Here is a 15,492-nt window from a genome sequence, read left to right as displayed (position 1 = left end):
GTTATCAATTTGAAAATAGAAGAAACTATCAAAGGTAGCTAGAGAAGCTTTCCAACATATCAAAATTTACTTGATGTCTCTTAGAGTATTAAAAAGCCAACCTAGACGTACATTTGTAAATACAAAAATAAATTCAGGTGCTGAAATCTGCAGGCATGGGTTTGTAATCCAAATTATCAAAAATTTGCTTCTTTTCTTGGTTATTAAAATAAAAAATATGAAAGGTAAATTTAAAAAAGGATATGGCCTCAATATATAAGATATGTATATGTTAGGATATCATAATAAGGATAAAATCAAGGGAATATGAGAGTATTTCAAAAGGTTCATGGAAAATAGAATGTAAAGAAAATACGAATCTTTCCATGAACTTTTTGAAGACCCCTCATGTGTACGATACTAGAAATATCACATATAAGAATGTTGCTTACAAATAATTGCATTGCTTTTCAAGTGGAATAAGGTGTTTAAATAAAGATATGCAGCTCCAATTTCCTGATTAAAAATAGGTCTCTGGGTACTATCTATCACAACTGGAAAATAAATGTGATTTAGTTAACAGCCAAGAGTAAAGTAAATAAAACCAAGAAAAAAAAAAAAGATATGGTTAGGAAACGATGGATATAGAAACCACTGGCTTTCGACAAAATGTTACCAGGTGAGGATAGCCGGAGTGGGTTGTTGTGAAAGGAGATTAGTTCATAGAAGGGATAATGGTAGGTGAGTTGCAGAAGCTGGACGTGTAGCATTTGTCTTCAGCTGGTGTAAAGAATACTAATTTCTAAGCAAAAATCAAAGCAAACCTGAGGAGAACCCAGAGGGTGAATACTGAATTGAAAGATAAGCTAGGTGCATGTAGGAGAGAAATATACTAATGTACTTTTTATCAGGTATTGCCTTCTATTCTGCTTATTTTCGAAGATTGTAAGCCAGTCTGCACCTTGTTCAACCCACCTTAACAGAAGCTTATCTTTTGATAGAACCAACCTTCTTTTTGATTTTTTTTTTTAGTAAATAGACTCAAAAAAACTGAAAGAAATCAACCCCCAGCTACTTATTGACATTATGAGTTATTAACCAAGAATTACAAAATATTGGAAAAAAATGAACAGCATGGAAGAGAAACAAGATAATAAGTGAAACAACTGAATCTGGAACAAAGAGATAATAACATGGAAAAGAAGTAATTGGGAGGCAACAAGTATTTCTAAGTTCTATTGTCAGTGAAATTTAAGAGAATGATGAATCACAAAACAAGAAAAGTGCATGCTAAAATAGAAACAAAGATTAGCAAGACTTCTCAGAAATTAAAATAAGGATGCCAACATAATAAAAAAAAGTTAAGTAATGCAATTTATATGGTCAAAGAAGATCGAATGATCTCTGACTGTAAACCATGGATCTATTCCGAACATAAAGTAAAATCACAAAGACGTATAAGGTCTATTGTTTATTTAGTAAGCACCTCAGCTAGGAGTAAAAAAAAAAGGCATTTACGTATTTTGAAAAAGAAAACCTGTATAAGAGTACCATGCTCAAATGCTATGCAAACTAAAATATGGCATGGTTTGAGCTATTGATTGAATATATGAATAAGAAGACTGAATGTACATGATGCTTGAAACATTCTCCTTCAAGTGGCACACAATTAACCTAGCATTACAGTTCCTCCCCTCAGGGACTAATTACACTATTAGGTTAAAAAATAAACTATTATGTAGCTATATGTATATATGTATATATATTTATATATATATATATATATCATAGATATTATGATACTATTATGTAGCTATTTGTATAAACAGTTCTAAGCGGTCTTGAAATTTTAGAATAAAAAATAAAACAGGTAAAATACTGAAGTATGTATTTCTTAGCATAGGCAAAGATGCTAGAAAGAGAACAAAAATTCTGAGACTTAAAGAGCAAAAACTTTATATCCTTCCCGCACAAAATAGTCAACTGGGGAATACTCCAAATCTGTGGGTGACAAGAAACAGAGATGTTTAAACAGAACAGAAATCTATTGACAGAATAACAATTTATTTCCTGATAAATATTCTGGGGTTTGTGAGGAACTTTACTTTTTATTTTGTACTTCTTGGTATTGTTAGAATATTTTAACCATGTTACCTTAACAATATTGATTTTGAATGATGTTTATAATCATACTACTTTTATAAATAAAAATAAAATAATATTAAAACAAGGCAGCTATATCCTTTAATTAAAGATAACGAAACTTTCATCTTTTTTTAAATTTTAGTAATTTAAGTGATTGGCATAAAATTAAGAACATTTTTTTTCTTTCTAGTAAGTAATTCAGATTACACTTAGAAGTCACATAAATGAAGTTGTAGGTATGTTTAAAATACAAAGCTCTCTATATAAAATGAATATTAAAAATTAACTCCCTCTTCAAATTCGATTTAGTTGAATGCAAGAAATATAAAACCAACACTTTCTTAGTTGTCTGAAGATATTTCCCTATTAGTAAACTTTGCATGAGACCTCAATTAACTTTTTTATCTTTACATTCTGAAATAAATCAAGCAATTAGAAGAATGATTTTATCTGCCAAGGGCTATAGAGTAATTAATACTAGAAAATCAATTCTTACTTTATTTTTATACAATCCTATGAAATGAAATTTGATTAATAAGCAGCCTAGCAGACTCGTTTAGAATAGATTTTAATGTGATCCATGTAGATACAAAAAGACTATTTTATGCCAGGTACTTTATGTGTTAGGTGCTATGGAAAAAAATTAAAAAATAAGTCATAGCATTAGCTCCTTTCCAGGCTTCCATCAACACTCACCTGTTTCCATTTTATTCTTTTGGTGTCTTATTCTTTACTCTGAATTGATAAAACACTGCTCCTAATATGTTAATAAGTGAATAGTTTACCCTTTTCAGACAACACAGTTAAGAAATTATTATGAATCTTAAAAAAGACATTTTGCCCTTCAGTTTTTATTTAAAAATAAACTTTAAATAGCGACATCTCCAAGCATTTTGGTAGGCAAATGCAGCATCCTAAAAAGATTACAGTCAGCAGGGGCCAATTAATAACTGCTTTGGGGACATGTGAAATTCATAATAATCCCTTAACTTATATAGGATTTGGAAGTTTCAAGAGTATTTTCAGTTACATTTTATCATTTAATAATCACAACAAGCATGTGAAAAAGCTTTTGTTCTTTTCATTTTACAGATGAGAAAAAGAGGACCAAAGCAGAGCCATACAGTTAGTAAATGATAGAACCTCAGTTGGTATCTACTTGTGATTTTCAAATGCAGAACTCTTTCTGAGACATTTTTGCTGCCTTTTCAGTTCCAAAAGCCAAGTTTCTGAAAGTGTTCAGCTATGTACTTTACTTTGAAGGATATATATATATATATATTTTTTTTTTTTTTTTAAAGATGACTGGTAAGAGGATCTCAAACCTTGACTTGGTGTTGTCAGCACCACGCTCAGCCAGTGAGCGAACCGGCCATCCCTATATAGGATCCGAACCCGTGGCCTTGGTGTTATCAGCACTGCACTCTCCCGAGTGAGCCACGGGCCGGCCCGTTAATGAAGCTTATAAATAGCATATATAGAGTGTTTTAGGACAGGAAAGGCTTATAGATTGCCCAATTTGTCATCTACATTTACAGATGAAAATAATAATAACAATAAGTTTCAAGGAATATATTTGTCCTAGTAGCATAGGTCTCCTAACTCAGAATCCTGTCCTCTTTCTACTTTAGAGCACTTTTCTTCTTCAATCTCTTTAAGAATGTGTTGTGCAGTAATCACTCTACTAAAATACAAATAAAACAGAGAATTTACTAGTAATACCTAGGTCTATTTAACTAATTCACAGCAGTATGAAATCTGAATTAATGTGGCATATTTACTTGAGCATGTGGTTATTGTAGCTAGAGTGCAAGTAAATTTTCTTCATATTTGATTTCCAGATTCTATGCATGACAGCACACACTTCCCTCTTACACACTGCTATAACAAACTAAACTAGTTCAGACTTGCTGAAGAGCAAATTAGGAAGATTTTAAAAAAAAAAAGAAAAGCCTTAAAATCTGTGACTCCTTGACCCAACCATGCTGCCTCTAGGAATTTATGGTAAGGATAGAATGAATTATATCCCAAAGGCATGTGCATATTACCTTTATTATACTTTTAATATCAATAGAAATTTACCAGAAATTTAAATGCTCCAAAAGAGGCTAGTTAGTAAATGAAATTATGGTATAGCTGTACAAGGAAACACTATTCAACCAGTTGTTACTATAAATGTATATTTATTAATATTAAAAAATTTTAAATTATATTAAATGAAAAAGCAGTTTGCAAATGCCATGTAATCCCTGATCTCGTTTTTTGTAAATTCTGATCATAGTTTTATAGATATGTATTTATGTATTCATATTGAAAATATTCTAGGAGGATATCAATAAATTGATAATTGTAGTCACTTCCAGGTAGATAAATATGGAAGGTTTTATCTTTTTATATGTAAGTGTCTTCAGTTTTTTGTTTTTTTTAAATGGGCATTATTAATTATATAATTAGAAAAAACAATGCCCTTACCTTTAATCATCAGAACTACTTCCAACTCAACAGCATAGAAACATGTGCCACTTCATATGATGTCAGTCTGGAGAGTAAGAGCCAAGACACAGAAAGCAATCTGTGATGGAGAGGACTTAGGAAAGGGAGGAAGGAAATTAGAGAATTCTAAGACAATAACAAATTGTTTTTTAAAACTCTCAAAAAATTAGATTAATTTGCTGCCAATTTCACTTCTTGGCCATCTGTCTTTATTAACTTGGACTTCCTTAGAAAATCTAATAATTTGAAGATGACTGTTGCATATGACTATATAGATTCTAAGGTTGAAAAAAGGATGATTGATATCCAATTACAGTCTAATTAAGATTTAAATGACATTTTTAAAGGGCTAGTTGTTTAAAAGTCATTAATCAGATAACCTCATTCATAGCAACATTCAAGCAAAATCAGTATGATACAGCAGAATAGCAGTACAGGGATGGCATATGGATAAGGGGAGACGTAAGATTTTTGACACTTTCCATTTCACACTACGTCTTAGATTTTCTGTAATTTCAGAATTTAAGTGAAACAAATATCCATTTAATTTATAATCTTCTCTATAATTTTTTATGTTCTTGAAAAATGTGCCTTAGGCAAAAGCTTCTGCAAGGTAACAATTGAAGTTTATTGTTTCTTGGAATTCTCTTTATTTAAATAGCTTTTCTCCAAATCATCTCTAACTTTGGAAGAGACACTTTCCTAGGCTTTCTCAGGCTCTTCCTATTATAGAAACAATGTCAACATGATCTGTCTAGGGCTGTTAAATCTTTTCTGCCCAGTCATTCAGACAGAATTTAACTCACCCTTGTATTCCTCTCAATCCTGTAAGTGAGATCAAATAACACTAATGCAAATAAGGTCCAAAAACCAAACAAGGTAGCTGGCTGTCACAAATTCTAGGAACTTGAGGCAATTTACAAAAGCCACACCCTCAGGAAAATGAGCTTATTGTCTAGAGTTTTTTCCCCTTTGCAGTGAGACTACAAAAAACTGGAGAGGCAATGTGGGTTCATGAAAACACAACTGTCTAACATTAATATTCTTTTATCATGATGTGTGACAGGTTGCAATAAAGAATTTCCTATAGAGGTAGGCCAGCATAATCATTTTTATTTTATGTCCCAATTAAACCTCCTGGTGATCTCATCTTTTGTCCCATACTCCTTTCTGGAACTTTTCCTAAGGCAGAGGTAGTCTGACCATATTTCTCTGCCCCTCAATTATTGATTACTTCACCTCTTTCATCATAAACATGAGGATAAGATCCTTTAATTAGAGCAGTAATATTGGCAACTGCACTGTTCGGGTTTAGTTGGACCGTCCTATCTGCTTGGTTAAACTCTAATGCTGTGTTTAGCTTTTCTCACTCTTATGGTCTCTTCATTACCTTCTTTGGATTCAATTCATTTGACTGAATTCACTGACTGGATACACGATTACTTCAAAAAGTTCCTGGAAAAATAGAATTGAAAGATAAGATGAATCTTTCCATGCACTTTTTCAAGTACCCTCATACATTCTATCTCTACTTAATAAATGTAATGCATGCATCCCTCATTATCTGAATCTAATACATTATTGAAAATATGTTGAATATAGATTTTTTAAAATAGTAAAAGAGCCTATATGCCATTATTTTTAACAGAGAAAAGAAGATATGCATTTCCAACTTATGAAAACACACAAGCAAATTTTCCCAAGTAATCATAAATACTGAAACATCTATATAAAACCTAACAAAGATTTTGCATAATATAAAACAACAAAGCACCGATTATTTAATCATTTAGCAAATAATTATTTAGCACTTTATGAGCTTATGAGTGCATTCATGTGCAGTATACAATGAGGCAGTCATGGATAGTATTAAGTAGAAATTATATTTTCTTTCTGAGCACAAACTTGAGGAATAAGGGATATGTTAAAGACACGATGAACAAAAATAATCCTTAACAAAACAATATAAAGAGGCAAAGTTGTTTTTGTTTGTTTGTTTGTTTGTTCATTTTGTTTTGTTCTAAATTGAAGCACAGAAGACTTCCTGATTGAGGTTGAGAGGTTAAAAGAGAAAGTTGGTAGATGCAGGAGGTGCTCTGCTAACTGAAAGGGAAGGATGAGCAGGTGGGAGCTGGGGAAGGAGTGCAAGGCAGGAGGTAAGTGCCTCTGGTTCGACCATGTCCAAATACAAGGAACCAAAGGGCAGTTTCTCTTCTTGGCTCTTTTGAGTCTGGAAATGGATGGCAGGGAACTATCAACAGATGCCATAGACAACAGCAATGGGAGGATTACAACTCACATTCCACATCTGTTTCCATTTTGTTTGTGTCAATATAATTGGTGATATGGAGAGTGTGTGATGCTTGTACTTATGTCATCATCACATACAATTGCCAAATTAGTTTTTCTGCACAATCTAAAATTTATTGTCAAGATTTGCATCAAGTCTTTATGCTTTCTCTTCTTCCAGTGCACAAGAATTAAGTTTAGCAAACTCCTTTCTGTAATTGTATCTCATAAAAACTGTACTTCAACATGTTCACTGTCCAGTGTAGTAAATCAGGCCTCTTCCGTAGGTTAAGATATCTGATTTGTGTAGCTCTCTTCATAAAAATTTTGGAAGTTTAGCAACAAATTATAGAACAAATTCATTTTTTTCATACTTCATTTGTTATTAGAGATGAGATCCATTTCATAGCCCAGTTGGTTGATTTGAGCACCTTCTTGATATCAGGACTGTTTAATCCTTTATCAGAGCAAAGTCATCTCCGTGATCACCCACTCCAGATACTGCATCACCAACATCAGGTGCCTTCAAGGTTGCCAATACCTCTTGGCTGTGATAAATAACAGCCAAGTGGTATTGGGAGACAAAAGGATCATGTGGATATTATTTCAAATCAACAATCCTAGAAGGATGTCCTAGGATGCTCTAGGATGGCCTGAAGATATCAAAAGAGCTACATTTGCAGAATTGTCTTTCCTGAATTTTTTTTTTTGGAATTTTGATGAATGGTGACAGAAGGCTTCTCACCTGAGCTTGCCTTATCATTAGGAATTATATTTTGGATTCATATGGTATTGGCACTGAGGCCATGCTCTCCCTAGACTGCTCCCAAGCAATAGCCAAGGACAGTGGTGATGGTAAATCCAGGACAGTTCTTTAAGATAGAGAACTCTTCCAATGGGCGATGTTTGGTGGGAACTCCTCATTAGCCTGAAGGAGACTTTTCTCAGAACTGCAACATAGTCTGAGTCCTCTTCCTTCTTGTCATTTTTCACAAGACCTGCTTCATGGTGTGAAGGTGCTCTTACCTGCTCCTGCTCCCCTTTATCCTTCTCAGGAGTTCTTATGAATTTTTTACATGTGTTTGTCAGAGGACCTGAACTAACATACCATTTAACAAAAAAAATAAACTTTACAAAATTCCATTAAGGTCTTGGGTTTTCAAAGCAATGTATTAATAAAAATTTTAGTTGGTTCAGGGCCGGCCCGGTGGCACACTGCTACAGTGCACTGCTTGGGAAGCGCAGCAGCGCTCCCGCCGAGGGTTCGGATCCCACATGAGGACCGGCCGCTCACTGGCTGAGCGAGGTGCGGGAGCAACACCGAGGGTTGCGATCCCGTTGCCGGTCCCGGTCCGGTACGGGCGCAACACTGAGGGTTGCGATCCGTTGCCGGTCACGAAAAAAGACAAAAAAAAGGAAAAAAAAAAAATTTTTAGTTGGTTCAATAGTGGTCCCCCCAAAAAAAAAAGTATGTCTAAATCACTAAGTTCTAACCCCTGGAAACTGAAGGTGACTTTATTTGGGAAAGGAGTATTGGAAATGTAATTAAGGATCTCAAGATGAGATCTTCCTGGATTTAGGGCAGGCTTATGAAAGACAGAAGGGAGAAAGCCATGAAGCAGGGCCAGGATTGGAGTAGTGGATTCACAAGTCAAGGATTGTCAAGGATTTCCAGCAATCACCAGAAGCTGGGGGAAAGGTATGAAATGAATTCTCCTTCAGAGCTTCCAGAGAAAACCAACTCTGTCAACACCTTGGCCTTAGTCTACTGGCTTCCAAAACTATGGGAGAGCAAACTTTGTTGTCTTAAGTCACTGGGTTTGTGGTAATTTTTTACAGCAGCCCTAAAATTGTAATTAATAGTATTAGATTACCTTTGGCAGATTCTACATTACTGGCAATTTTTTAAAAAAAATTTTTACTGCTGAATGAATTTATGAAATGGTGTTTAAGACACACACACACACACACACACACACACACACACACACACTCTCTGTTGACATGACTGAGAGGTGTCTCACAGTATAAGCACCTTGGTCAAAGGAACCCTGCAATTCACTGGGGAGACTGCTATACTTTCATTCGCTGGAGTTGCTCATTTTTTATTTTTAAACTGTGCAATTTTTACTCTACCATAAATCTCTAAAATCATCTCAGACTTGTTTTGTAACTTAACTTCTTACCTATTTTCTTCTTTTTTAGGTCTTCAAAAATGGTTAAACAATTGGTTATTAGCATTGGTCCTATCAGGTGAATGACTGAAATACAACTAAGATGCATTAGAAGCTCTCTCCACCAGAACAGCCTACACATTTAGCTAGCATTTGAGCAAGTTTTTTATTTGATAGCAAATTATGAAAAGTTTGTTGAGAGTAAATATTCCTATATAAGAATGCAAATTGTGAAAGATATCATTTCATTAAAAAAAAATCATAGATTTCCCTTTTGAAGACTGCACAACAGGGATATTATAAAGAGCTAAAGGACATGATGCATACACATAGTGTTTCATTTCCAGTTGTATTATGCCATTTTCTGTTGCTCGTAACAGAAACCTGAAACTGGGTAATTGATAAAGAAATGAAATTTATTTCTTACCATTTTGGAGGCTGGGAAGTCAAAAGTCCAGGGGGCACATCTGGTGAGGGTCTTATTCTGGGTGGTAACTCTCTACAGGATCCCATGGTGACCTGGAGCTACGTGGCAAATGGCGTGAGCAAGAATGAGCTAACATTCTTACTCGCTCTCCTTATAAAGCTATAAGAACCATGCCCATCCATTACTTCATGAGTGGATCAAGCCATTCATAAGGGTAAAGTCCTCACAATCAAATCACCTCTGAAAAGTCCCACCTTTCAAATATCATTATTGGATTCCCCACCCTCTTAATACTGTTACACTGGAGATCAAGTTTGCAATACATAAACTTTGGGGGACACGTTTGACCCATAGCACGAGTCCACTGCCCTCTCCCCAAATTTTAAAAATATGAAGATTGATTGTCACATTGTAGGTAAAGTTTAAAGTTTAGTATAGTAAATTTAAACTTTTGGGGAACTCAACCAAACTTGATCACTTTTCATAGAAAAAAGTATAATTCTAAATACATTTCAGAAATATAATACAAGTACTAAATATAATACCAGTACTAGAGATTCTCATGCCATTGGGGATTTTGACATCCAGAAATATATATTCCTTTCTGAACTGGAATTGTTGCTGCTCCCTCCTTTTATTTTTCAGTTTACCTGGTAGTGGAATTAGAAATTTCCAAGTTCCTCAATGTGACCTTGCCTTTAAAAAGTGGGATAAGGTTTGAGAGAAGTAAAAATCAAAGGTGAGAATATTAGGAAGGGAATATTTAGGAGGTGTGGAACTGCAGATCCTCCTAGGGGTCTTTGAAGATATTCATTTTTATAGTCACAGAATGTTTTAGCTGGTAGAGTCCTTAAGCAGTGTTTCCTCTAATACCCTCAGTGTGACAGGAAAAAATGGAGGCCCATTTTGAGAAGATTATCTTATAGATAATCTAAGAGCCAAGATCTGGAAGCAAATCTCTCTACTTCTAATTATGTATGCAGTCATAGCTTCCTGCTTACGTTAGAGCCTTTACCACCTCCTGAGGTGTGGTAAAGATAACTAGATGTATATAGCCACAAGATAAAAATGGCACATTTCCCTGAGTTCTGTTCTGAATTAAGATTTGGAGACAATATTTTGGAGCTTTATGTTCTTTAAAATAAGTATGTGAGCAAATTCTAGCCTTTAAAATGTGTATGTTAGAAGAATAAATAGACTGTGCTTTCTCCATATTGCCTAATATTTTGTTTGTTAGTAAGTGTACAGAGAGCTAAAATTTTTATGTTCGGAAACTAATTGAAAACTTCAGTAATTTTGTGTTGTCTTAAAAAAGGATGTTATTAACATCGTGACTAGAGAATTCAGTATTGTTGCCAGAATGTCTGGTTTCTCAGTAAGTGTTTTGCAACCCACATAAGAACTTTAAAAAAATAAAATAAAACAAAACTGTCGTCTTCTGAACTTGTGTGGGTTTAAATATTTTAATAATGCACAAATTCAAAACTGTAATTCAAATGTTTTCATTTAAACATGTAAATGCCCACTTAATTCTATTGCCCAGAAAAGTGAATTTCCCATAACAAAAAAAAAATTTAGTTAATATTTTAAATGTAACTTTAGAACAATTTACATTATATTCTGGTTGTTGGTTCAAGATAGGAAGTCTAAAGCATCTAGTGTAAATGCAAAAGAAAATGAAGAATCCCCCCAAGGATTCCAGAGACGGGGTGTGGAGTAGGGGATTTGGGGAGTGATAGATCTGGTAAAGGACATAAAGAAAAATCACAATTTGTAATAATGAGTGTGCTAATAATAAATAAGTGCAAAAATTAAAAACAAAAGAAAATGAAGAAAATAGAAAATAATCTGAAATTAAGGTTATGGAAAAAAATCTCAGAGCTCAGTGTAAGTCTGATGGCACAGATGATAATAATGTCTCATAGTTAGTAGCTATTTACTATGTGGCAGGTGCTAATCCCTGTGAAAGCACAAAGAAGATATTATCATCCCCATTTATGGGTAGCAACAATGTCACCACAAATAGTTGAAGCAGCACTTGTCAATCTGCCCTCCCACTTAAGTGCATTGTCCATGTTCCCACCCTAAACCAGACCTGCTGCTGAGAAGACCACAGTCCTTCTTACCCTCTCGCAGACACCATTCTACTGGTGCCTTTTCTTTTTCCTTCATTTCCAATTTTTCCCTCTCCCCTGAGTCATTTCTATAGCACATGGTTTCCTTTCCTCTCTTTTTGGGGGAAAAAAATGATTTTGTCCCCACTTCCTGCAGTCCCACTACTGTCCAAATTCTCTCCTATTGCAGCAAATCTTTTTGAACGTGTTGCCTGTATTTGCTGCCTCCCTTTCCTCCCATCCTATTTTCTTTTAAACTCACTCTGATTGGGCTCTTGTCCCAACTACTAAACTGAAATAGCTCTTGAAAGAGACATGAATAATTTTTTTCTTGTTGAATTCAATGGTCAGTTTTTGCTCCTTATTTAATTTGACATTATATGACCCTCTGCTTTCATGACAGGCTGTTTCTTTCATTTTCTCGCTATTGCACTAGACATTCATTCCTAGTCTCCTTTCAGAATCCTTCTCTGTTCCCCGTATCTGAACTTCTGAGTGCTCTAGGACTCAGTGCTTGGTATCTTCTCTCTCTGCAGTCACTTTCCATGTGATATCATCCAGTCCCATGGCGTTAAATATCATTCATTTACAAATAATTCTCAGATTTAGTTCTTCAGCCCAGACCTCTCTCCTGAATACCACACTGATATATAAATTGCTTTCTTAATAGCTACACATGGATGTCTAATAGATTTCTCAAATACAAAATGTTTAAAACTAAAATGTAGAACTCCCATCCCAAACCTGCTTCATCTGCAGCATTCCTCATTACACTTTGTGGTAATTATGTTCCTTCAGTTGCTCAAACTAAAGCCTTGGGATCTCTTGGTGTTTACTTTCTTAACTCATATTTAATCCTTCAGAAAATCCTCTTCTCTTCACTTGCAAAAGAATCCATCTTTCCTGCTCCACCACTAACACCTTCATGCAAGTCATCACGTCTCTACACTGCATTAATGTGTTAACAGAAGAGGACCACAAGATCCACTAGAGAAAAAAGGGAGACTTTATTTTCAAGAAAAATAAAAGCCATCTGCAGATTGGGGAGCATTGGGAAAGATGAGCACTCTGCCCGGGAAGGGGGAGGCTGGTGTTTATGCCTCCTAGGATCAGGTTTACATACGTACCCAATAAACCCAGAGAAATGCCATGGACACGGCACAAAGAGGTGTGACTGTGCTCCATAGTCTGGCTGTGGCTGGTTTTGATGTGGACTCTCTCATCGGAGAAGAACGTCCTTGGCGTCTGTTTTCTGTCTGATTGGAGACATAGTGGGCCAAGAACCAGAAGAAGGGCTTATGTGTCTGGCACCATGTGGACTTGTTGAAGGTCAGTGCAGAATTCCCAGTTATGGCTGATTTGGCCTGGTCTTCTGAGAGTTGCCTTTGCTCAGTTAAAAAAAAAAAAAGAAAACTTTGTAACAGGAAGATAAGTACTTGTAGACTGAGAAATACCTGTCTGCCCTTTCCCTCCTGCTGTGGCCATTTGGTTCTGTTTAACAATTTCAATGTCTCTTTTAACCATAGTTAGTCCATTTTTCTGTCCTTTGGGGTACATTTTAACAAATGTAATAATTTTATAATTATTTCCCTGTTTCTGCCCTTGTCTTCCTCCAGTGTGTTTTCAACACATTATTAGAGTGCTCCTTTAAAAATTTTTTATTGAAATGATAAAGAGGAACTTAGTACAGAAAGACACTGTGTACCACTTCCCCCAATGGTTACATCTTGCATCACTACCGTTTGTAAAATACTATCAACACCAAAAAATAGAAGTTGGTATAATTCACAAAGCTTGTTCCAATTTCATTGGTTTTACCTGCACAGAGTGCTTCTTTTAAAAGATAAATCATTTTAAGAGTTTTGCCCACATGTCACCTTTTCACAGAGGTCTCTTCTAAACATGCTATTAAAAATTGCAAACTGTGTCCCTCCCCCATCCTGCAAACTGATAAGCCTCCTTACCCTGCACTATTTTTTCCATAGCAATTGCCATCTTCTAATATACTACCTTTATTTATTATGTTAATTTTCTATCTTCTTGCACTAACTAGAATACAAAATTTCTATTTTGTTTAACAATATATTCTAAACTCAGTAGGAGCTTTGGGAGTATTTGAAAGAATGATTGAGCAGTCATAACTGTAAGCTTTTGTTTGTGCTCCTAATCTCTGGATTAGTCTTGAAAGATCTATTCAGTACATGAGATTCTATGTAGATTGATTCGTTAATTATTCCTCCTGAGAGCTGAATGTTAGCATCCTTTCCCAACTCCACATTCGCGATGTCATGTTGGAGGCTTAACATGGCCATGGTGAGAATATTTGCAATACAGCGATTAGCAAATGCTACAAGTTAGCAAGAGTGTGTCCTCAACAGTTGGTAAATATTTTCCAGCATACCACCGGTCAACACTGGTCAATTCTGTAACTAATTATAATTCTTTATTAAACTTATGTTTTTAATACTAATGTTTAGTTATAGTATAGATGAGTGACTTGAAGGTAAATATATGTTTTCTTAACATATTTTCTACACGATAAAAATCTGTACAAAAGTGTAAATTATTTTACCGGTTTCTAGTGTCTAGATAGGTTTTTTGACCAAATTAGCAGATATTTTGTCCATCTAAAGAATGACTTTTACAAATACTTTGTGTAAGGCATTGGACTACATCTCTACATCAAAAAGTATAATATAGATAGATGAAGGAGAAAAAAAAAACAAATGCAAGAAAGTGTTTTAAGGACTGGATGTTTGAGATGATTATTGATGACTAATGAATATAAAAAGGAAAAAGGAGATTTTCTGCATATTCTCAAATCAGAAGTTATTTTGGAATTAGTTATCTTTCCAGATAAAGGAAAATAGTTACTACTATGTGTGTAACAGTTTGCTCAAATGTGTTATTGCTCTCACCTTTTAGGCTAACGATGATCCCAAGCGTTTAGCAGGAACATGTAGAGAGTGAACTTGCACTCAGAGCAGCTTAAAGGTTTGCCCAAAGGTATGGGCTGAGCAGGGGGCAAAGACCTGAACAAAGATTTATTTTTTTACAGCTCTCAGTGGTGTAGCTGTATCATCATAATATTCCTCTTATGATGTTTTTAAAAAGCCAGGTGTATAGATTTCAGTTAGCATATAAACTACTACAATGTGGCTCTTAATTTTAATAATAGTTCCATATTTCTTTTTCAATCTGTGTACTTTTATTATATTTCTCACATAGGCAGCTATAAACTTCTCTCTCTTGCTGACTAGTTCTCTAAAGTTATTTTCCCTAGTGCCGTAGGTGTTTCCTTTCTGCTACTGACTACAATTTAAGCAGAACCTCTTTTATATCATCTGGTGAGTTGCATTAATAGCAATATTAATATCTAAGTCTGTTGGATTTCCAAAATACTATTTTTGCTACTGTGACCTGAGGTGAGGGTAAATAAATCTTTCAATAAAATGTTCTCATGAGTTTTTTTCCCCTAAAATAAATTCCCTGAGCAGCAAACAGAGAAGATATATATTTATACATAGGGAAATGTAGCAGCAAAAAAATTGCTGATTAACTCTCGCTCTCTTTGTGCATCTCTTTAAGGATCAGAGCAGTAGTTAATTCAACCTTAGTCACATACAGGAATCATTTGAGGAGCTTTTTAAAAATACCATGACTATGCTTTGCTCCAGGACAATTCAATCTGAGTCACTGTATTTTGGGCCCAGACATCAGTATATTTTTAAAGCTACCCAAATGATCCTAATATGGATCCAGGTTTGAGGACCACTGGTTTAGATACAAAGCTGGGTTAAACAATAATAAAGCTTTTTTGTTAATTTTATGTACTAGATAGCTAAGGGAAACTTTAATTATCAAATTCAGT

This window comes from Galeopterus variegatus, unplaced genomic scaffold (genome assembly GCF_000696425.1).
Source record: "Galeopterus variegatus unplaced genomic scaffold, G_variegatus-3.0.2 Scaffold72, whole genome shotgun sequence".
Classification (NCBI taxonomy): Eukaryota; Metazoa; Chordata; class Mammalia; order Dermoptera; family Cynocephalidae; genus Galeopterus; species Galeopterus variegatus.
Note: the sequence above shows the minus strand (reverse complement) of the source record.